At 41.2% G+C, this 23,174-nt stretch overlaps 1 long non-coding RNA gene across 1 annotated transcript in view; it reads right to left on the reverse strand.

Moving 5' to 3' along the window:
- Positions 1–11,893: 11,893 nt before the first annotated feature.
- LOC139625719 (uncharacterized) overlaps positions 11,894–23,174 on the reverse strand; it is a 50,689-nt gene continuing 39,408 nt past the window's right edge. Inside the window, exons 2-3 of the long non-coding RNA XR_011691990.1 lie at positions 14,307–14,388; positions 11,894–12,518 (exon numbers count right to left, since the gene is read on the reverse strand). This is a non-coding gene — a long non-coding RNA (uncharacterized lncRNA). The remainder of the gene's footprint in view (positions 12,519–14,306; positions 14,389–23,174) is intronic.

The raw sequence follows: 23,174 nt of genomic DNA on the forward strand, positions 1-23,174 counted from the left end.
AATCAACACATTACTGATGCAGCTCACATCACACTGATGGCAGTAGGATGTCTAAATATTACTAAATATAATATTACTACTCATTTCTCTGCCCTGGAGCAAGGGTCACTGGTAGAAGACATAATGCAGTCCTAGGATAAAAGAAAAAAAGAAAAATTGAAAATAAAAAATGAAAATGTCCAGTTATATTAGTCATGTTTTTCTTATCCCTGTCGGATCTGTTTATATCACAGAGAATGATGAGAAAAAAGGGTCAAAGGTGTCAAAAGTCAATTGACAGAAAAATTAATCAACATCAATTATGATTTTTATTTGTAAGGCTGAGATTCAAGTCATTCACTGACTCCAGCTCTTAAAATGTGGTCAGCCAACACACACACACACACACACACACACACACAGTTTCTCCTCATTGTTCCATTCAGTGCCGTGTGAGTGCTGAATCATCAACAGGAGAGAAACTCCCGTTGCAGCCGCTGTCAGTCAGTGCAGCACAGTTCAGGCAGTGACGGGGGAACAGTTGGCAGCTTGGGGGCCTCGGGCCAACCCCGACCATATGGCAGACGCTGTAGCACCGCTGTGTCATACTCTGGCATGTTTTAACGACCAATTAGGCTCATTAGGCCTTGATTAGAGATGGTGAAGCCTGGGGGAGTCATAGAGGGAGAGGAGGAGGGAGGAAGAGAGGGGAGGGGAGCGACAGTGATGACTTATCAGGCAGAGAGGATGGTGGAGAGAATGAATCAGTAATGATGTGCATTCACCGCACAAAAGATTAGGAACAGGTGTTCTTTCCTTCAAGTAAACTGGCCAGTTGAATGCCTTGATCTTGTATTGATTTCACTTATTAAATCCCTTCCAGTCATGAAGTGGGGATGTATATGAAGGGAGTGAGGCAGGTTGAAGAAGGTGTTCTGAGTTTTGACGTAGCTGGTACTGTGGAGCGTCTGTTCCCTTTTTTTTTTTTTTTTTTCCCCATCTGTCCTGACAAAATGTTGGGTATGACGCCTCTCAGCTCAATAATCAAAAGCTACACTGATTGGCAAAAAGATGGCTGCTGTCTCATTTATTTAATTAACCAAGTGGCATCCAGCTAATGATATGTCTCGCCTCTGTGTTTTACCATTTCCCAGAATTACACCAATTGGCCTAAAGACAGACGCTGCGATAACAAGTGGAAAACAAAGTGGACTGCCACATTTATGAGGTGAAATCAATTTAATGTTGCCTTGAAATGATCTCTGGAAGAATTCAGGTGCTTTGAAGTGGCTGGAGATATGATGTGTTGCCTACGTGGGCGTCAGAGTTAGTGCAACTGCAGGGAGTTACAGGACGAAGGCAAGGGGAGCGAATGAGGCAGAGTAAATGGGTGAGAGAGTGAGCGAATGAATCATGAGCTGAGTAATGGCAGTCGGAGGGAGTGAGTAAACCAAGTCAGTGACTGAGTGAGGGAGAAAACCGGTGGACACAGAAAAAGCACAAAGAATTAGATAATATACACTTGCTTCCCTACGCAATACTGCGTTTCTATTCAAACAACATCTGGGTATATTTTTTCCTCCCAGTTTATCTCATTGTTTTTATGTTTCATGTCACCATCACTGACCCGACCAAGAACAGACACTATTAATATCCAGGGGAATGTGTTTTGACTGGCAGAAAACACACAGAAGTCGCTAACTGCCAATCGCCTTCATCTCCGGGCATTTAACTGCAGAGGTTGCTTATGTGTTTTTTTGTGTGTGAGTGGTCTGCGGGGGATTAAAGCTCTAATGATAATTCTACATATGGTGGCTGGATAAACCTGCCTGAGCACTGAGATCATAAATCCAATCTGAGGATGATAATCCTTTTGCCAGATGAGGAATTAATACCAAATGTTATGCAGTGGTCAGGGAGAAGATGTGTTTGTGGTGGTGACACAGTGAGGAGAGCGTGTTTACCAATCATGGATAAAAAACAGGAGAGCCGGGAGAATTGTCCTCTGTTTCAATTTGGTTTACTTCATCAGATCATCCATTACAGTATTCACTTTAAATCATGGTCAATTAATATACGTATCGTTTGCTTTTAACTGAATTCATACATAATCATGTGTCTGTATTCCAGCTGCCTGCATTGTTTGCATCCAACAGTGGCATTTTTTTCTTTTTTTTTTCCTGTCTATCTTTTTTCTTTTTTTTTTTTATTGTGTGAAGTCACCCTGCACTAATCCTACAGTGTTGTTATTAAGCTCAGGGCCATGGAAATGGACAGGGTGTAAGACATGCAGAGTGCATATAAGCCAGATTAGCTCTACAACACCCCCACAAACATTGTCGCCATATTCAAATTCATACTTATATCTGTGTTCTGCTCAATAGGCTGTTGTGCTGCTGTGCAGTTACTGTGTAAAATTAAAAAGAGAAAATGCTGGACAAAGTTATTTAGTGACGGAACAGTTGTACATAAAGGAGAGAATGAGAGCAGTGCAGAGGAAGAGGATGGAGCACCAGTTGAGAAAAACAATGAGAAACAGATGGATGAAAGAGAGGGGTGAGGCTGTTATTAACTGAATCAGATAATAGCAATGACGGGCCACAGACACTGAGATTTAAAGAGAAAGGCTGGAAAACTGGCTCAGTGAGAGTAGTAGAGCAAGGTTAACATTCAGAAAGAGAAGAGATTAAGAGTCAGAGAGAATGACAAAGACTGAGAGATGGGAATTCAGAGTTAGGTGAGAGAGAGACAGAGAGAGAGAGAGTCAGAGTCAGAGAGAGAAATTCACAGAAAAATATGCCTGAGAGATCCAGAGAAAGAGGTTCACAAAGACAATCAGAATTGAGAGAGAAATTGAGGGAACCTGAGAGTTTCTCATAGAAAAGGGGGGGGGGGGGGGGTTACAGAGAAAGAGAGAGCAAGAGAGGGAGAGGGAGAGAGAGAGAGAGAGAGCTCCAGATCCAGTGTTTGACATTTCACCTTGCTTAGTTGATAAGAGGTGTCACCCTCTGGTCCTCAGGGCTTTGACTGCTGTCTGCAGTCATCACCCCTCCCCAGCACAGGAAACTATTGATCAACCAGACAGTGCTGCCTCGGCTCATGCGTGCACGTGTATGTGTGTGAGTGCATGTGCATGTGCGCTTTGCAGCTAGGTGAGATGCACTGTGTGTGTGTGTGTGTGTGTGTGTGTGTGTGTGTGTGTGTGTGTGTGCGTGTGTGTTAGCGTGTGTCTGCATATCTGTACCTATTTGTTTGTTTCCAGGGTCTAAACACCAGAATCCACATTTGGTATGTAATGGCTCAGCCCTGAGCACCATCCTCTGCCTTTGTTTTTACACCTTTCCCTCCGCTACATCTTAACTCGCCTCATTATTTGTGTTCTATGAAGTCCATTAAGGTTTTGTGACTGTGGCTGAGTGGAGTGAGAGATCACAGGGCTGAGAGACATTAAAAAGCCTCAGTCCTCACCACATTGTGAAGAATCTCCTCACATACTCAGATGCACTTACGGTGCCACCCATTGGTGGGAAAATTAATGTGAAACTGTTAAATGAACTGTGGTTATGATAGGCAACTCCCATGAGTGCTATTGTAGGAAGCATACTGAACATGACCAGCTGACTATTCCTGGATAAATCCATATTTGCCCTTACTCTCAAAGATGCATAAATTGACATTAAAGAAAGCTCTGTCTTTCTGAGACATGCAGAACGTGGACTTATTCAGTTGCTGCTTTTAGATTGGGATTAGTGAGTGTGTAGATGACACACACTTTACTGAAATGTGTCAGTGAGCGCCAAGCAAGACTTAGACAGTTATGTCTTCCGTGTCTGGAAACACGTGTACCCACCACAGGCCTGTGATCAAATCCCATCAGAGAGAGTTTAAATAACGACTGGGCTGTCCACTCCCAAAATATGATCAAATAATCGAAACCAAAGTATCAAGCCTTTCTGGCTACATCACTGCTATAACTGCTACTATTTCCAGGCACATATGCAATTAGGGGTGTACACTTGTGCAGACACACGACATCAACCTTTATCGTGACTGATGCTGACGGCTGCAAGATCCCTTCACAAAGAGGCAAAAAAAAAGAGAGGAACAATGGGTAGAGTGGGTCTTTGTTCAACTTGGTAAATACAACATAATATGAAAGGATGGAAGTCAGTGGGACACGAAAGGGTCCTGCTGTTGCTGAGATGGTCTGGTATTTCATTTTATTTTCTAAAATGTCCTAATTCATTGGTAACAAGACCGAGTAAGTAATTTTGCTGGTGCTGTCGCAGACTACCAGCTGGCTTGGATTCTACAAACAGCTGCTTGCAAATATGAGTGGACAATTTAAAGAAATATGAATATGACTCAAATCTAGTATCAAATCCTTACTTCTTTGAATCCAGCCCCTCCTTGACACTACAGTATTTGATCAACTGCATAAACAAAGATGACTAATTCTACACTTATGAAAGATTTAAGTCTCTGATTTTCACTTCATACTGGTTTTAACTATAACCAGTGGCGTCCTGCGTTCATCTAAAACCTTAACGTATACTTTGGAAAATGATCAGCTGCACGCCAGTATTACTGGCTTAAAACATGCAAAACAGCAAGTGTAGTCCTCCGTGGTTAGGGCTAACCAAAACCATGACACAAAGCTTAACCAGTGCAAAATTTTCATAACTAATCTCAATGCTAAATTTAACCATAACCTGAGTAACAACCACAGCTCTAAAATTTTCCTCAGAAATATGCCAGACTTAAATTGCTCACAACAAGCACCAACTAAGGTGTTGGAGGTTTCTCCCAATCTTATTATCACTGTGAGACTATGTGGTCCTCCCAAAGGTAGAAGCATAAGAGAACGCACGCACGGATATAAACACCAGCACTCGGGGGGGAATTAAATGATGCACCTGCATGCAGCATTGAAAATTCCTCCAGAGTTGGATGGATGCAGGGGCGTGCTAACACTCTGCATTCACTCCGTGGCTCAGGGGAGAGGGAGAGGAAAGAGACGGAATAAAATGTGGGCAAGCACAGATTCATGTTAAAAATGACACAATTAGTTCAACTCTGAAGTGCGTGTTAGTCGCGCATGGCTTCCCTTCTTAGACTCACATGAGGTGATCAGACAGGCAAATACTCCCAGGGCCTGGATGTATAGTCAAATGAAAACACACTCACACAAACAACAAAAGCACACACTTAATGCAGCCACACAGGCACGGCATACTAAAATATAATCACACTTCCTCCCTCTCTATCTCATGAAGACTTGCATAAACAGGACTAAAAACTCCACACTGTAATTTGTGATACAAAATTTGAGTAGAAATATCCACACGCACACACACAACACATCCTGTGAAAATGATGCAGTAAATAGTACAGTAAATCACTCTGCTGGTGTGGAAAACACTGCTCTAATTCCAAAGCCTCTCATACTGAAAAATTGATCTTTATTTTCGGGGCAATACACTTTGAAACAAAAGGGAAAAGAACTTAATATGCAGGAAATGAAGAAATGAAAACTACAGTACACGGAGCACTTTGAGTTTGCACTTTCAAAGCCGGGAGAAACGAGCGTTTGAATTTCCCACCCCCCCAAGAGATAGCAAGGGAAAGTCAGGGCCTGATTTTATTAATTTCATCTGTAGTTATGTTTCTCCTGAATAAAACATTAATACTCCCAGGAACAAGGGAATAACAGAAACAGAAAGAAAGACAGCTGCTTCTCTTTTAATTAGCAAGCACAACTCACTCTCGCTCTCTCCAGCCGTCCCAGCTAGCTATCTTTGTATCGCCCTTCAAGTGTTTCTCTGTCAATCAAGCCATCTTTCCCCTAACTAGAATGAAAGGGAACTCTTTGTCAACTTTAAAATCACAGCTTCTTACTTTACGATGACATCTTAAAGTTGCACTCCATAAATAGTGCTAAAGACTCTAATGTGCTATGCAGAAAAAGGAAATATGAAAATGAGTTTGTGGTCTGTGAAGAGTTTGTTCGTGTTTCCTGCGCCTACGCAATTATTCTGGACACATCTGCATCGTGTAAACTCGTAAACAGTGACGGAGGGTGTTTACTGACTTCATCGCTTGTGTAATTCCACTTTTAACCGATTGCAATAGTGTGAAGTTATCCTCAGTGGACACGGCTTCGATAGATGTGTGTAGGCCATCAAGGAACATGAGGTAGAACTGAACTGAAGTAATCAAAATAATCGAGTGAATAGGAAATCACACCAAAGCAATTAGTCCCTGTGGAGATGTTAGGCGAATGTGACAGTGATGCCACAGGAAATCATAAAATACCATAACATGTGAGGTCATTATAAAATCAGCATAGTTATTATTGAATTTTTATAGTGAAGTTCTTCAGGGAAAGCATTTCTAGTGGGTACTTTTAAAGCCTGCTATCAATAAAACAAGTAACTAAAATGCAGACAGGATAGGAGAGGGCGATGTATGGAAATAGCGAACTAATAGCATCAAGGCTAACACCCAAAATCCATGAGTTCCATCCTGGCATGAGAGAGATCTCAAAGATCATAATATTGAGCTATGGAATCAAGGGTCTCCAGAGCACAAGGGTGGTTGTGCCAGTTCTAACACACTGTACACACACACATACTGTATTCACTCATACACACGTATAGTCTCCTCTGCCTTGCCCCAGGGTGCAGCCAGTCTGAGATCACACTGGCAGGTTCACTTGTAAAGCTACAGCTTTAGGCTCTCAGACTGAGAAAACTACAGACAGTCGCTGCTGCAGGTGGAAACACAGAGCTTGAAGAGTTTTATTCCGAAACGAGATATGCCCCTGTTCGAAAAGGTGTGACAAAATGATTGCTAGCATGAAAGTGAAAGTCACATTTGAATGTTATTGATGTTATTAGCTTTCTTTAACCGTTTACCTACGGAAAAGTATCTTCAAACATGTACACCCCTATGGAGTATGTAATGCAATTTTTCGTAATTTTCTTTGCCTGCACATATGTACCTGATCCGACCACATGGAAAAATGCTTTTTCACCGACTGCAGCTGTTTAACACTTTGATGGTTATTTCGTAATTCACACATTTGTATACTTCTGAATCTGTGTTTAGCAAAACCTAAACTAATATGTGACAATTTTAAATGTTAAGCAGCGTGTTTGAAAAGTTATTTCCGTTCGTCTTCCACCTTAGACACGGAGAGGGAGGATGTGCTGGGGCTGGTTTAAGGGAGGGAGAGGGAGAGAGGCAAAATGGCTGGAAGTCTGGGGCGCAACGAGGGGTGAGAAAGTCCTGCGAAGAGTGAAGGGCCTCTGTAATGATTGAGAGGGATTACCAGAAAACTCAGTGGACTGGGAAAGAGAGAGAGGGAGTCAGAGACAGAGGTAAAGAGAATAAAAGTGAGAGAGAAAGTACTGTATGAAGGGCAAAAAGATGAGAAGGTGACGGAAGCTGGGGGGTGTGTGTGTGTGTGTGTGTGCATGGGTGTGTGTTTGGGATTGGGGGCTAATTCAGAAATAAATCGATTCAATCAGTAAATGAAGCCATGCATGGGTTTTACACTACTATAATGAAAATAATGCAGAAGGCTTAAAGGGATACAGTGACATTTAAAATTTGGGATTTTTTTTCACTTCACCCGGAACAGATCACAGCAAGGGCAAAAAGTTTCTCTTGTTGCATTAAAGTTTTGCCCACAAACACACAACGTATGTGACTCATGATGCCACAAACTAGTCAGATACAACACTGGGTGTTACTGAAACTAAACTAATTTATAATTCATAAATAAATAAACTGACCTTACATGTAAGCAAGTGTAAGTATTGAAGTGAAAAAGGTCCAAAATCAATTATATCAGTCCCCTAAAGTGAAAGAATAAACAACACGTATTAAGATCTTGAGCTGCAAAATAGTTTATGTCAGCATAAACGGATGTTAGAGAAAGGGCCTATATTCAATTTTCCTTTACAACAGCATCGGTGACATATGGAGTATATATCATGTAAAGTTTTCTTCAGTTGATACATAAACATCTTCTGAGGCTAAGAAAAAAAAAAAAAAAAAGATACTGTACATGAAGAAGTGAGAAAAATACATCTTTAACAACCTCATATTTTATATTTTGGTTACAATACTTATGTAGCTGTGACAAATATCATATAAAATGTTATTGAGATATATTTTCTTATACTTCTCTTGACAGTAATTATATTTGAATTTACAGAAAGATTTTCAAAAATCAAACATTAATTTGGTTATTGATAACTATGATTGTTTTTCTATTCTACCTCACATTATGTCTTAAAATAGCACAACGGTCCTGAGTGCTGTACTATGAGATGTAGAAACTGTTTCATTTACAGCTACATGGTAATTTCTGTTCTCTTATAAAGCTCCGCATATTGTTTTATACACCGTTTCTACTCCAATTAGCTGGATTCGTTTTGTATAGGTGGAATACACAGAGTGGGATTGTATGCTCAAATGTGTTGTGTTTTTTTTCTGTGTGTGTGTGTGTGTGTGTGTTGAACAGAGAAGCTGGCAGTTTTGTGCAGCACAGAAATAAAATCTTGACTGTTGGATATGTATTATCTCTCCCTGGATGCTGTGGTCTGTGCGTTTCTGTGGTCTACCTATGCCTCCTATTGGTCTGATCGCTGCAGTCCACACCAATCTCAGTCCTTCCATAGGAGACGCAGGAAGGAAGGGAGGGAGTCAGGAAAGACAGATAAGAGACAAGGAAAAGCAGGGGTGAGAGAGGGAGGAATGATGGTGAGTGACAGAGTGGGAGAGAATGAGGGGGAGAGGAAGAAAGGAGAAAGCCTGTGGGGGGGGACTGGGGGGTTGGGGGTAGGAAGAAATAGGATGGGAGAAGGCGGGGGGCAGGGAGGCTGGGAGGGAAGAAGGGAGATCTTATGAATGTTGACCACTGTCCCTCTACATAAATCTGCACATTAACTGCATCAAATGAGGCTCCCCATGTTTTCTCATCTTCTCCTCCCTCACTAACCCTTTTCTCTTTTTCCTCCCATACACACACACACACACATACATACACACACCACCACCCCCAGTCTCCATCTCGCATCTGATTGGGCAATGTCATTTATAATGTCTGTCCACATCAGGGGACATCGTAGGGACCTCGGTCCTAACAACACTTCCCCCTGTCACGCCCCAGTGCCTGATGGGTAGAAATAAACCAACCGCCTTGCCGCTGAGACAGCGACAGTGTCACACAGCTAATATCGACTATGAATAATGACACATTGCTATTACAACTGTTCTGGTTCTCATCTGTGTGATAAACATTTGGGAACTGAAAAATGTAGACGCGATGTTAATCTCGTTTCCAAAATGCAATGAATGCAATGCCAAGAGAAGTGGGGTGAAAGAGAGGTGGGCATTGTTGTTGAAAAATTGGGTTTGTGTTTTCTTGTATCCCTGGAAAGCTCACACAGGTACAAGGAAAGTCTGGAAGAAAAGGGCTGCACGACAGCGAGTGAAAATTCATATTAAATACAGCAAAGCTGTTAATGTTAGTGGGAAATATCTTTATTAGGAAAAACATGGTGTAAATTAAGAAGAATATAATACAATGATGGAGCAAGTTTTTGTCCAGACTTCAACATCTGTATCTATATGTATATGAATATATTTATGCACTGTAAAGTACAGATTTTTTTTTTATTTCACTCCAACCAATTGATTATTAATGCCACATCTCTCTATGACTTACATTATTTTATTATTTCTTTCATCACAATTATGATGAATCTGACAAAATATATGATTTTATATTATTCATGCTATACACAAAATATACAGGGATAATTAAATATAGGAAAATATCAATCATCCCTCATTCACTGATTGTGCTAAATTTCGACCTGAAACAAGTGTTATATTCTAAATTAATATTTGTACTATATTATAAATTTGTAGCCCCGAGAAGTAGAAGCAAGTTTCTATAATGAATCCAAAATATGCTTTTTCATATATATATTTACATGCACGTTTTTGTTTTTTGTTTTTTGTTTTTTTTACAGCTTGTTTATATGTAGGTGTGTTAATAATGAATATTCCACCACTGAAAATATCTTGCTTAAATGTAGCATTTTTCTATCACTGTGATTTTTTTCAACAAGTGCTGCAGCCTGCAGAAACAAAACAAATTCAATATGATTATTAAAAAAAAACAACACATGTAAAAATCACAATTATGACACCATGACATAAATCTTAAAAAATTTACTTTTCTTTATTTTCCACAGATGGGATTCATGGTGGTGGTGAAGCGACCACACGTGAAACCTGCATTTGCTTCTGTTCTTCCATATTCTCATCACTTCACATGAGAAAGACATGAAAGATTGAGCGAAGCCTTTGAAGCAGACGCCAGGGCCACCGACTCCCTCCCTTTAACTGCTGCCACATCCTCAAAGGCAGCTTGACTCCCACATGCAACTCAGGAACATTAAACGGGTCCAACAAAATACTAATGACCCTCTAGATTTCTGACCACACAAAAAGGGGCCAGCCACCAATTTGCATTGCCATTCTGGTGTTCGGTGGTGAGCAAGCAATCTCCATGTGTAATGAGTGTGTTGTTTGCCACTCTCCCCTCTTGGTCAATAATTACCAGCCTTGCAGCCTGAAGTGAGTCTATTTTAGGACGGAAACCCCCTGGCTCGAAAAGCTTACCTTGGCCATAAACACACTGAATTCTTTTTTTTTTTTTTGTTCTCCCTCTCTCTGTCTCTGTCTCTCTCTCTCTCTCTCTCTCTGGGTAATCCCACTTTTGTTGGTTGTGAAGAGGAAGGTGAGGAGCAAGAGAGAGAGAGAGAGAGAGAGAGAGAAAGAGCTGAGGCCAAAGCCAAGCGAAAGATTCACGTCACCAAAGATCAAGAGGGTGACCTCTCTCTCTCTCTCTCCTTGTCTAATCATGTATCTTGAGCCGCTGGTTCCAATACGACGGCAGAAATCTCAGAAAACACAAACGCAGGTATTTAATTCACGTGGTTGTTCATCCTATGGAAGTCTACTGGATTGACCAGAAACAGTCGAGTTGATTGTTCAGCGGTCCCCAGGAGCTGCTTTATGCTAATGTTTGCATCGATGCCTACCAAAGCCACCGCCGCTGTCCAAAGGCACATCAAGGAAATGAGAGAGCAGGCCAAGCCTTTGTGTGCGCCGTGTACAATAAAGGGAGGATTTAGAGGCCTTGCCAGCCGACCGCAGGGGACGAACAAAATGAATGAAGTGAAGCGGAGTAGGGGCTGGGGTTGGGGACTCTGTCATGGTGGGTTGGGTTGCGGTGGGGTAGAGGAGGGGGGACTGGCTAATGCACCCCCTCCATAACCTCCCTACCCGCCCCGTCATCACAGGACAGCCCATATATAACGCAGATACGTTTGGTCCCTCCAAAAGGTCACAAAAGGGTAAAACTTAAGAGGAAAGATGAGAGCACCGCTGTCATAAAAAAAGAAAAACGTGTGTAAGGAGAGAATAAGTGGCTATTCCTCTTAAGCTGCAGATAAAATATTTCAGATTCAACAATGCAGTGTCCTGGCCACCAGGGGTCTGGATTTATTGCTGGGGTCAAAACTCAGTGCCGATCAATAGTCAATCAGAGTTATCAAACACCAATTATATGAGGACAATGTCCACATGTAGTGACTGATTCATTGTCCCGTGTTTGTTATTTCTCAGCAGAATGAGACTAATGGCTACAAGTCTGTGTATTTTGTGTTTTGATACAAATTTTGTTTGAGGAATTATGGATTTCATTTAATTAGGTTTTCATTAATTTTTCAATGATAAAAGAGTAATACACAAAATTAATTCCTCGTTTAACATTGTATTAATTCAATATTGATGAAGTAGCAAAAATACAGATGCATGTTGCGTGACAGTTCATTTTAACTTGCAAATAAATACAAAGGAGTCATCTAAAATATTCATTTCAGTATTTCATCTTGTATCTAAATAAACATCATGTAAAAGCAAAAATGAAAAATTGAGAAGTGCCTCAATGTATGTGGAAAAACTAGAGCCCTTCCAGATCTGCTTTCAAGACAGAGAGAAAAACATTAACTGGGGGTCTGCTGGAGAAATGTGGTGTAATGGAAGCACTTAATAGACATGAGAGGTTTATACTTGAAAGTTCTATCATCCCCTTTAATGCATATCCATTTGTTTATTGAAAAGGGTCTTCATTAAAAACAAGTTGGAAGGGGGAAGAAAAATGAAAAATAATAATTATGTTGATGGCTTAAAAATCGCATCAAAATTAAGATATTTATCAGAGGCAAGTGCATTGTAATCCCCTAAGTGCTTAGTGAAGTTCTTTCATAATGCCACAGACAGAAAAAAGCAAAAACAAAAGCAACTCTCAAAGAACATCTCCCCCTGTTCCTCCTCTCTCTGCTTTGTGTCACCATCCATCTCTCTCTTCACTCAGGCTCTCTCTCTGTTCTCCCTCCTTTCTTGCCTTTTCCCTGCCTTTTTTCTTTTCAAAGAAGAGGGTCTAATTGCACCTGAAAAGGAGAAAGGGGAGCAAAAAAGGAGAACATGCTCAATAGAAAATAGAGAATTCTGAATTTCCTCTCGTCTTATTACTTTCTCTTTTAAATTTCAAGGGCATTCGGACAGCGTGCCTTTCTGTCAGGCAACAAGGCTCTTGTTCCTTTCTCTCTCTACGTCTCCTGACGGCTCACCACAGCCCAGATATGCATCTCCTGACCTGTATGTTAAATTCATAGTTTCACCAGTGACATCAGCAATGCCCGCACAACTGAAGGAAAAATGGACTGTGTGTGCGTATATATATATATATATATATATATATATATATATACGTACACACACAGACACACACACATATATATATGTGTGTGTTTGTGTGTGTCATGGGGGGGTGGAGTGGGCCATGGGGTGATTTTTCTGCCCCTGTAACCATGACAACCCTCATCTCTAGAGCATTGGAAAGGAAGGGATGGCGACTCACACTCAGGGAGATTCTGATGTCTGAGGTGCCCCTGATTTCTTTTGTTGTGCATTTGTGGTGTGTGTGTGTGTGTGCCCATGTGTGTGCGTTTGTAGATGTAGAGTGCAACAATTTAATTCATCATTTATTTAATTTTATTTAATTATGAAACCACCCAATTTACTGTCAGTCCTGTTTAAAACTTCATTTATTAAAACCACGTGTTTCATTTTGATTAGAGAGGCCAGGCTGAATTTCAATTATTATCTAGTTTCAGCTGTAAAACTGAAACATAATAAATACTTTATGTATATTATTTTAGTGCACAGATTAATCAGAAGCATCTAGAATCAAGGCTTTATAATTTCAGAATAATATATATTGTCATAATTAAGCCAAACTGCTGCCGATGAACCAGTGGTCTCTAATTTATAAAAATACAAATATAATAAAATAAAATCTCATTTGTTTTTTTCAAGCATCACTGTCACCAAACACAAAATGCCTAAATCGCATCTCCAGCCATAAACACTTCTCAGATCATTTTCTATACGGCCATCTCTGAATTCATATTCAACGCAGCCCATCCTACATAGGCAGGGATCCAGATAGGGGAATATGAATGTCAGAGGGAACATTTTAATCATTTGGCAGGGTTGGAAGCCCAATCTCCAAACATCCACATTTTGACACACAATCTCCTTCTCTCTTCCCGCCCTCCCTCCCCTCTATCCTCTGGTTTCATCATCTCATCTCACACCCTTCGTGTCTCAGGGACCTATTAAATCCCCCCTCCCTGCCTCACCAGTACCACCCCCCCATCCTCTCTCTCTCTTTCTCTCTCTCAAATGTCACCTTCATTTTTCTGTTCATATGCTCAGACTGGAGCTCCCTGTAGATGGTTTAATTTTTTTGGCCCTTGCCACCACCTCCGCTGCCCACCGTCCTCGCTCCGGTCTCTCCTCTACAAACTCACACTAGACTGACATCAGCTAGCATGAGATGATGATGCCTGTGTGTGTGTGCATGCGTGTAACAGTGTGTGTGCATAAATTTGTATAACAAGATATTATTACGACTGATATTGTTTCCCCATTTTCCTAAACCCTTTTTTTTTATGTGGGGGTCACTTAAGAGCAAGAATTGCACTTTATTTTAATCCTTTCTGCCATCAATAAACTCACAAAATAATCCTTTCCTGTCCTTTTTTGCCCCCAACTGGATCAAAGTTTTCTTAACTACAATCTAATGTTGTAATGGATTAACTGTTTATAAAAAAAAACAAAAAACAAAAAAAACAACAGCACTACAAATGGTTTGTGTTAGTGTCTATACTTGCAGGCTTGTGCAGATTTGGCTGAGCAGAGTTCTTTGGCTGCCAGGCCTTGTGGAGTTGATCACACAGTCTGGTGTTCACCTCACTTTTTATAGAAAAACACACACACACACACACAATAATGAGGCTTATCAGTCAGGGCTCTTTCTTAAATGTCAGATTTTCAGGAATTAAAAATATCTAATTTTACAGATGACTTCCTCACATTAGAAATAACCAGAATTACATCATAGTGCAAAATATCACCGAAAAGAACATTTCTGAAATCAGGGAGTAAACATGTTGCTGACATTAATCCAATAGCAGTTTATGTGTTTGTTTGCTTGTGTCATTATATTATGTTGTGAAAATGTGCCTTCTTGGGTTCATCTCAGAATCAGCACAGATAAGATAAGAGATACTGGATAAGATATAGCTCCATAGCTCCATGTTTTTGTTGCCCTGTCGTCTGCTTCTGCAGGAACACCACTGTTGCCATGATGCGAACCTTGTTTTACTGAATAAAACCATATCGGTGTGCGGAGGCAGTGATACCAGACAACTTTCTGTTAATGCTCCTTGATAATGTCACGTCACTGCTACACTGCTATAGAGTATTGCAGCTTACCTCTATGCTCACTGCAGGCCTTGCAGGCTCCAGCTGCTGCCAAGCACTGCATGAGGGCATAAATTGTTAGGTGTTGGCCAGTAATTCTAAAATGCAATCTTCTCTGCTCCTTGCCTGCTATCTCTCTCTCTCTCTCTCTCAATTTTATTCTCTCTCTCTCTCTCTTCACCTTCCCTCTATTCTCTCTAAAGCTCCCTCCTACCTTGTTTGTCTCTTCACTTGACCTTTCATTCTGCATCTCTGGATGTATGCTTCTTTGGTTTTGGTTTTGTCTCTCTTTATATCTGTCCCCTCTCTCTCTCTCTCTCTCTCTCTCTCTCTCTCTCTCTCTCTCTGTCCATCTCCCCCTCTCTCTCTCTCTTTCTGTATTAATGCTAGCAGGGAAAGGTCACATGATAAATGAGTGGGAAACAAATCAAAGTGTGTTACACTATAGCTGTGTTATTGCACTGCTGTGTGGGGGACCCCACGCCACCGAAAATAAAACAGTGTCCCCGTTCTGAATAATTCTGTATTATATTTCTGCCAACTCAGTGCAGTGGGTTAAAGCGAGAGCAGACAGAGAAATGGAAAAAGACAAAGAGAGACAATAGAGTGAGAGATGAGTGGAAACAGAGGGACAGTAAGTTCAGAGAGTGAGATGCAATGAGAAATTGGGGAAGAAACCGTATAATTAAAGCAGGTGAAGAAGAAATGAGACATTAGAGAGAAAGAGGGACAAGAGGAAAAAGAAGGTCTCCTCTCCACCATCATCACCACCTCTCCACACCCTTGAAGAGATGGAGTCAGTGAGTATATGAAAATCACAGTAGAATGAGACAGAGAGATAGCAGACAGAAAGACCAGAGACTGGTTTTATGAGGGGACGAACACACACACATACACACACACAGGAGGACAGGAGCCATCACCCCTCACACCCATCCCATCACTCTCTTAGCACATTCTTCAGTCAAACCCAAGGAAGCAGTTCACCGGGCTAGACATCATTCCCTGTTCTGAGAGGCAGGCGGGGAGGGAAGGAGTTCACGGTGAGAAATCAGCAGGAAACTATGGGAGAAGGCAATTTAGAAGCAATCAGAGGGAAATTTGAGGCGGATTAGGCTGAGAGCTTATAGGAGCGGGGACCCGACGCTGTATCCATCTGTCTATGAGAGGCCTTCATCAGCAGTCATCTCCTGGCTGGCCAAATCAATCTCTGCTCCTCAACTCCTCTCCTCCGGTCTCTCCTCTCCTCCTTTACCTCCTTCCTATCTATCCACTCTACTCTCCTTCCCGCTCCTCCACTTAACTCCCGCTCCCCTCTCGTCCCTCTCCCCAACATTTTACACTCAGCTTCAGTCAAATCGTCTTATCAAGAGCAACCTACAAAGATAGGAGGTAAGCAGGCGGCGGGTTGCTCAAGAGCACATCAGCAGCCAGGTGCCCAGCTGATGTGCTCTTGAGCGCAAACCTTCAACCTATGATGTGTCGGCTGATAACCACCAGGCCTCTTTACTATAACCAATTCCTCTGCTCCCTTTCTTCCATTTCCTTATCGAGAAATGTGTGTGTGTGTGTGTGTGTGTGTGTGTGTGTGTGTGTATATGTGCGTGTGCTTGACCATGCAGGCTACAAGTGTGTAAATGATGATCTCAGAGTTAATATGAAATCTACGACAAAGCACAGATTGTACCTTAAAAAAAAAAAAAAAACAGTAGGACCCACAGTAGACCCACACTTCAAAATGAATTGATTCAGTCTCCAGACACTATTCGCCCAATTTCCTATATTATCTTCTCTCTATCATTTACTATACATCAGTTATCATTGAGACTCATTTATGAGGCCTATTTCATCTTTAGAGAATTCTCAGATGATAGAAAACTGATCTCTTCTGCTTCGGTATTACTTTTTACTGTGGCCCAATCTCAGCGCGGGCAGAGCTGAAATTGCTTTAATATTCTCTCAGTTTGAGCATGTTGCGTAGTATAGTACTTTGTATTACAACAGCACAGTCATAGGGGTTGACTAACAAGAAAAAAAGAAAAATCAAGTTAACTTTAAATTTTTTAAACTTTGTAAAGTAGACCCTGTGACCCCCCCCCCCCCCCCCCCCCCCCCCCCTCCCTCATAACACAGCACTCATGGGCAAGACACTGAAGTCCAGGGCTGCTCAACAGCCAACAAAACAACTGTGTTAATGTCATTCCCAAGTGTGAGTGTGTGCATTTGATTAACCTTTAATTGCGGCTACTCCCTCAAGCTGTTAAGACTAATAATGTTTTTTAGTTAATCCTTCTTGTTACACGAACTACTCTGTTTGACCAAACTGACTTCCTCACTAATTGGCAAAATTAGCAGAGAGGATCAAGTTGAAGAGAAAAAGGTTGAAGTTTACTTATAATAAATGTGTTGGAAGCTATTTTTATTCAGCTTTCTGTCTGTTTTTGGTATTCTGCCAGCCACTTTATAATATGCTGTACAAGGTTCATAAAGCGTGCACAGTGTCAGTGGGTGATCAGAGTGAGACGCTAAATATTTTCTGATCAGTACAGATCATGATTTGGAAAAGAGATCAAATTAATGAGCAATGCAGTGGACGGTGATCCACTGTTATGCATTATATAAAACCAACTTCTTTGCATGAAACAAAAACTTTAGTCTTGCTTCATGAACTTGGACAACAGAAATGCATTGACTGATAGCATGACACAGTCAGCTCATAACAATATGATTCCATTGACAAACAACACTTTCACCATGTAGAACAGTGTCAGTGGTGTTTCTTGCCACCAAGGTAACCAATGCACATCTATTGCGCTTTATAATTAGGCGTTTTGATACAACAGCGTGCAATTCTGTTTCCATGTTGCCATTTATAGCTAGAAATAATTAAAGTTTCACAGTAGCTATGGTAAGGCCTCATGAACACTGTTTATCCTTCTCTGTGTGATTATTTGAACTAAATGCTGGTGTCATCAGCAGACGCTGGCTCATAGCCGGGAGGCACTGGTGATACTTAACGGTTAGCATTAAACTGCTAACGAAGCGCATGTGAAGCCATGCATACATGACATTTATTACATTAAACAACAACACCCGGGTGCTGCTTAGAGCAAGACACTGATCCCTTGTTGGATAATGCATAATTACCCCAGACGTTGCAAAACTGGTACAGACACACACACATTCACTCACTCTCACACGCACATATGGCAAGAGTCACCTTAACACAAGGCACACAGACAGACACATACACAACCATGACTAACACTAACAATTAAATACACTGTATAATAATTTCTAAACAGAGCATAAGCCACATTGTGAGACACGCACACACACACACAAAGGCAGGGCAGAGATTGCTTGATTGCACTAATGTGTTATACTGCTTGAGTATTTATGAATAGCATGTTTATACACACACATTGTTAAAGATGTAAAGACATCTCTGAGGAGACATTAATTACATGTTTGCTCAAACATTTTAGTAAATTGCTTTTGAATGAATGTATAGTTCTGATAATGTCCTTGAACATTTATCAACAAACGTATGAATAGATGTTAATTTGCCCAATGTGTTGTTCTGTCACAAATGGAAAATCATTAGTATTTATTGTATAGAGCATAGTTCTATAACTTGTCCAAGGACAATGTAAATGATTTCAAAGATAATGTGCCAGGCTGAGACACTGAGGTGGTTGACGTTTTATTGTTTCACTGCTTTAGAAGAAAACTGCTGGCAACTTTAAAGAGTATATGTTTCTGTGCTCTCAACTTTTTTTAAAATTTTTCCTTCATCTTCCTCAAAAACAGCATTTGAGGTTTATGGACTTGCATGTTGCTGGATGGCGAACAATGCTTATCAAAGAAGATCCAAAGCCAGCAGTCACACTAGGAGTTAAAGAAATCCCTTTTTCTTTGTATGCCTTTGGGCTACAGTGATAGTGATCTCCCACTGAGATGGAATTAGCCATAAACTCATTTGCAGTGCCATGACCCGGATTATGGAAAAGGTGGGTCATGGCAGATATGACAATGTCCTTATTAATATTCAATAAAACAATGGAAGATGATATGTTGGAGAATCAAAGGCTCAGCAGGTGGGAGCTTATCAAAGTTCTGTTAGCAATGAAAAAAGATAAAGGATTACTGAGGTAATTATCACTGTGTCCACCACAGAAAGACAAAGCAAATCAACCCATTCAACATATTTATGAAAGTATAGACAGTAAAAGTGGAAACTGGGTGCAGAAATAAGTCACTCAGAGTACGGTAAATCATATTCTTGGTATAAGCGCCTTCCATCCCATGAATCAAACACTAACTTTTCTTTTTCTAGGGAGAAAAAAAAAAACAGTCTCCTTTTTATATTTATTTTTCCAGATCACGTGCAAAACAACAAATCCAGAAACTTAGCGGCATGCATTTTGAAAATGACAGCTACATGTGCCACCTCTTAAATGAGACAGCTTAAATGACTCTGAGAGGCAGATAGCTCCCAGTCAAGTCCTGCAACAATATATTTGCAATGCTGCATTTTCATTATTAAAGAATCACCGGATGTTTGCGCGAGGCACGGGATGAAAAATAAAGCGAGAGGTAGGGAAACAGAGAAAGAGTGTGCATAGCATGTGGAGGCCATTATTTTTGGCGTGCTCCAAGGCTGGGAGAATTAGAAAATATCATTCTGTCAGGGTGATTTGATAGTGCGATGAAAAATGTCAGAAGTGGAGATGACAAATCATGGTGCTGAGGAGAGGGGACTGGGAGACAGGGGATGTCATTTGTCATGAGTGCCATTTGACTGCACCCCCTCCTTCTCCTCCCCCCTCCTTCCTATCTGCCTCCTCTTCCAGATCTCACCCTTTCTCTCGCACCCCCTTCCTCTGCTCCTCAACTTCCTCCTCCTCTACCTCCTCCGTTGTCTGCCTGTCTCTCCATCCTTTCTCTTTTCATTGTAATGATCTATTTGAACACATTCTACTGTCTCTCATCTTTCTTCATCATTCTTATCATGCACCCTCACTCTGTCCCTCTCTTTTCAATATTACCTCAGTTTTCCACCCACTTACATTAACAGTAGGACAGTATTTCTAGCTTTGTTAAAAAAAAATTAAAATCACACATTTCTGACTCAGCGCACAAGAAGAAAGGATATGAGACATATATAAATGCTTTGTTTTCTCCTCCTCATCCCCACATCATCTTTTCCACGCTCCTCCCACTACTTCTTCTTTTTCTCCTTCCCCCACCTCCTCTTCCTCCCAGAAATCTCTGTTCTCTGTGAATGGAAAGGATTATACTACACACACACACACACATACACACACACACACACACACACACAGGCACAGAAATAGACATGAAGTTCACATGCACACACTTCATATAAATACATACATACACACACATGAGCGGTCAAAATGTCAAGCCTGGTGACATTTAAACATTTTATCTTGTGTGCTGTCTGCTTCTGAGCTTGAAGAAGAGGTTAGTAGTGCAAGTTGCACTATAAACACGGTATATCAAATATTTCTGATTTTGATTTTTTATTATTATTGTTTTTAGGCAGCTACTAAATAAATTTAAAAAAAAACATGTGACATGGTGTAATTGATCCCTAAACACTTTTTGAACTGATCAGAACATGCAAATCAGAAAATGTACTGCAACAGTCTCTGCAGTGATTACTAGGAATACACTCTGAAAATTCATTTGTTCTTCTTTCTCCTGCTCATTGTCTCTGTGTCACCATCAGTGCCCTCAATTCACCCTTTCTCTCCCTCAGTGTCTCCTACCCTCTGTCCCTCACTGGTCCCCTCCTCTTTCCCCTTTCTTGGCCCATCAAACTCCTCCTTCCACTGTTGCCTCAAGGTGCTATCTGTGTGTGTGCGTGTGTGTGTGTGTGTTTGTGTGTGTGTATAAAATAAGGGGAGAACACAAGTGCATATGTATGTAGACTTGGTCGCAGGCATGTGTATATTCCTGTATTTGTGTGTATGTATAACCGTGTGCATTTTTGTATCTGATGAAGGGAAGCAGGGGGTGTGGGAGGAGTAGGGGTGGGTGGAGGGTGGTGTGGGGGTGGGGGGGGTGGGGGGGGGGGGGGGGGGGGGGGTCATTGCTTTGTTGGGTCTGGCCATCCTCAGTGTAGCGTGGTCTGTAGCGCTGTCCAGGGCCTTAATGCTGGGGTAATTAAGGAACAGCTTCAAGGTTGCATGGACACAAGACAATCCAGGCCTAATGAAGTATCGATCGGCCGCATTGGGGCCCATGCTTGGACTAAGGCAAGCTGACATTCATTTAGAGCAGGGCCACTGCAGGGAGACACAACACACACACACACACACACACATTTATACAGCATGCACACACATATACAGCACACATCACAAAGCAGGCTGATGACAATATAAGAGACTCAACGGCACTCGGTTTTAATCACATGGGAAACAATGAAGAGCCTCGTTTAGAGCCGCTGGGTTTATCTGTGTGTGTGTATTTATGTGTGCGCACACATGTGTGTCCCTCCATCTCCCTATCACACTCTGAACATCCAATAGGCGGCTCAAAGCAATCTCCTACTGAAAACAGTACTGATTATACCAATGATGATTATGGTGATAATGATCGTCCTGCCATCAGCCCGGTCATTATTGTCTGTTGCATATAAAGAAAATGTGTCACACCTCACAATCAATGTCATCACCATTTTTTTTTTTCAACAGGAGGGTAATAACCCAATTCACATTATCTCTACCTATTATATTTACATTTTAATTTTCTTACATTTAGCAAAATTTGACAACCTCATCCAATGCAATCTAAGCTCATATAGATTTTTTTTTTTTTTTAGTTAATATAGCTACAGGCTCATATGGATCTTCCAGAGAGGCAGCTCCTGAATTAGCCTTGATGTCATAATCACGAGTGTTATCTTTTCCTGAGTAAAGTCAACTCCAGGCCAAAAATAATACACGTATTAGTACATTGTGTACCAGGCATTTAGGCGACAGTGTGAGTGAATCACACTGAGTGAGCAGGTACATTTGAAATTTCAGACTCCTGCTCAGGGACATTTTGACTCGACACACGGCGGCTGCCCATGAAATCTGCCAGAAATCACAGCGGTGCTTTATTTTTTTTGATATGTTATGTTATGAAATGGTCTCCATTCATATCGACCCTTTTAAAAATACAACATCTGCTCTTGGAAACGTGCACTGTGTTCTCTGGACTGTACCTTTCATTCACCGCTGCATACTGTGAACTCACAGGCCTACATGTTATATTCCATTTAAAATGTTCTAGCTCTCCAATGAGACTTTCTACTGGTAAAGACTGTCAATTGGATACTTAGTGTAGAACTAGTGTATAGAAATTCACTTTGCACTATATAATTACACAAACATAATCAGAAATCTACCATTACACATCAGGCTCTCTGTCCCTGAGTCTGACTGTGTGCACATGGATGCCTTTGTGCATGATAGTGCATATATATGAATGAGTGCCTGTGTGTATATGTGTGCGTTTGTGTGTGTGTGTATTTGTCCATCCATAGGGTCCACTGTTACAGTTCCCACCTCAGCCAGAGGCTTGGTGATTATGTCTCTGATTGACATATGCTTGGATTCACATCTATTGGCCTACTTCTGCACTGATTGAAGACTTGACTTCTCGTCCTCAGACAACTTTATCAAGGCGGTAATGGTCGGACAATCAGACTGACAGACAGAGACAAAAGAATAAAGAGGAGAGAGACAGACAGAGACACAGACAGGATGGGCTGAAAATGAATGATCTTGATTGTAATGGGTGTAAGTGCTGTTTTTCTTGAGAACTGTGATGCAAAGACCCTAAATCTCTCTCTCTCTCTCTCTCTCTCTCTCTCTTTCACACACACACGCACACACACACTCAAAACACTCACATGTTCCTAAACCATGGTTTAAAAAAAAAAAAATCTATGGGCATAACTTTTCCATTAAAACATTCATAATTGCACAAATACTGCACTGCTTGCACTCTTTACTCCCACGACAATAGAGCTACATGTTCAGCGCCTATTATTTCACGTCCTTGTATTCAAATGTATTTAAATGAGAGATGTTTAGATCCACTCCACGCTGGCAAAACAGTCCAATGCTGAGAGCTGTACAGGGATGGGGTACCGCTGCCCAACTTATATCTATAACCACGATTTTGAGGATGTAACCCCACTCTCACCCCCGCAGTCCGAGCAAGTTTTAAACCTGCAGTTAAAGCGCTGACTT

Source organism: Trachinotus anak, unplaced genomic scaffold (assembly GCF_046630095.1).
Source record: "Trachinotus anak isolate AG129_WGS33_773 ecotype Australia unplaced genomic scaffold, CSIRO_AGI_Tana_v1 ptg000009l, whole genome shotgun sequence".
Lineage (NCBI taxonomy): Eukaryota > Metazoa > Chordata > Actinopteri > Carangiformes > Carangidae > Trachinotus > Trachinotus anak.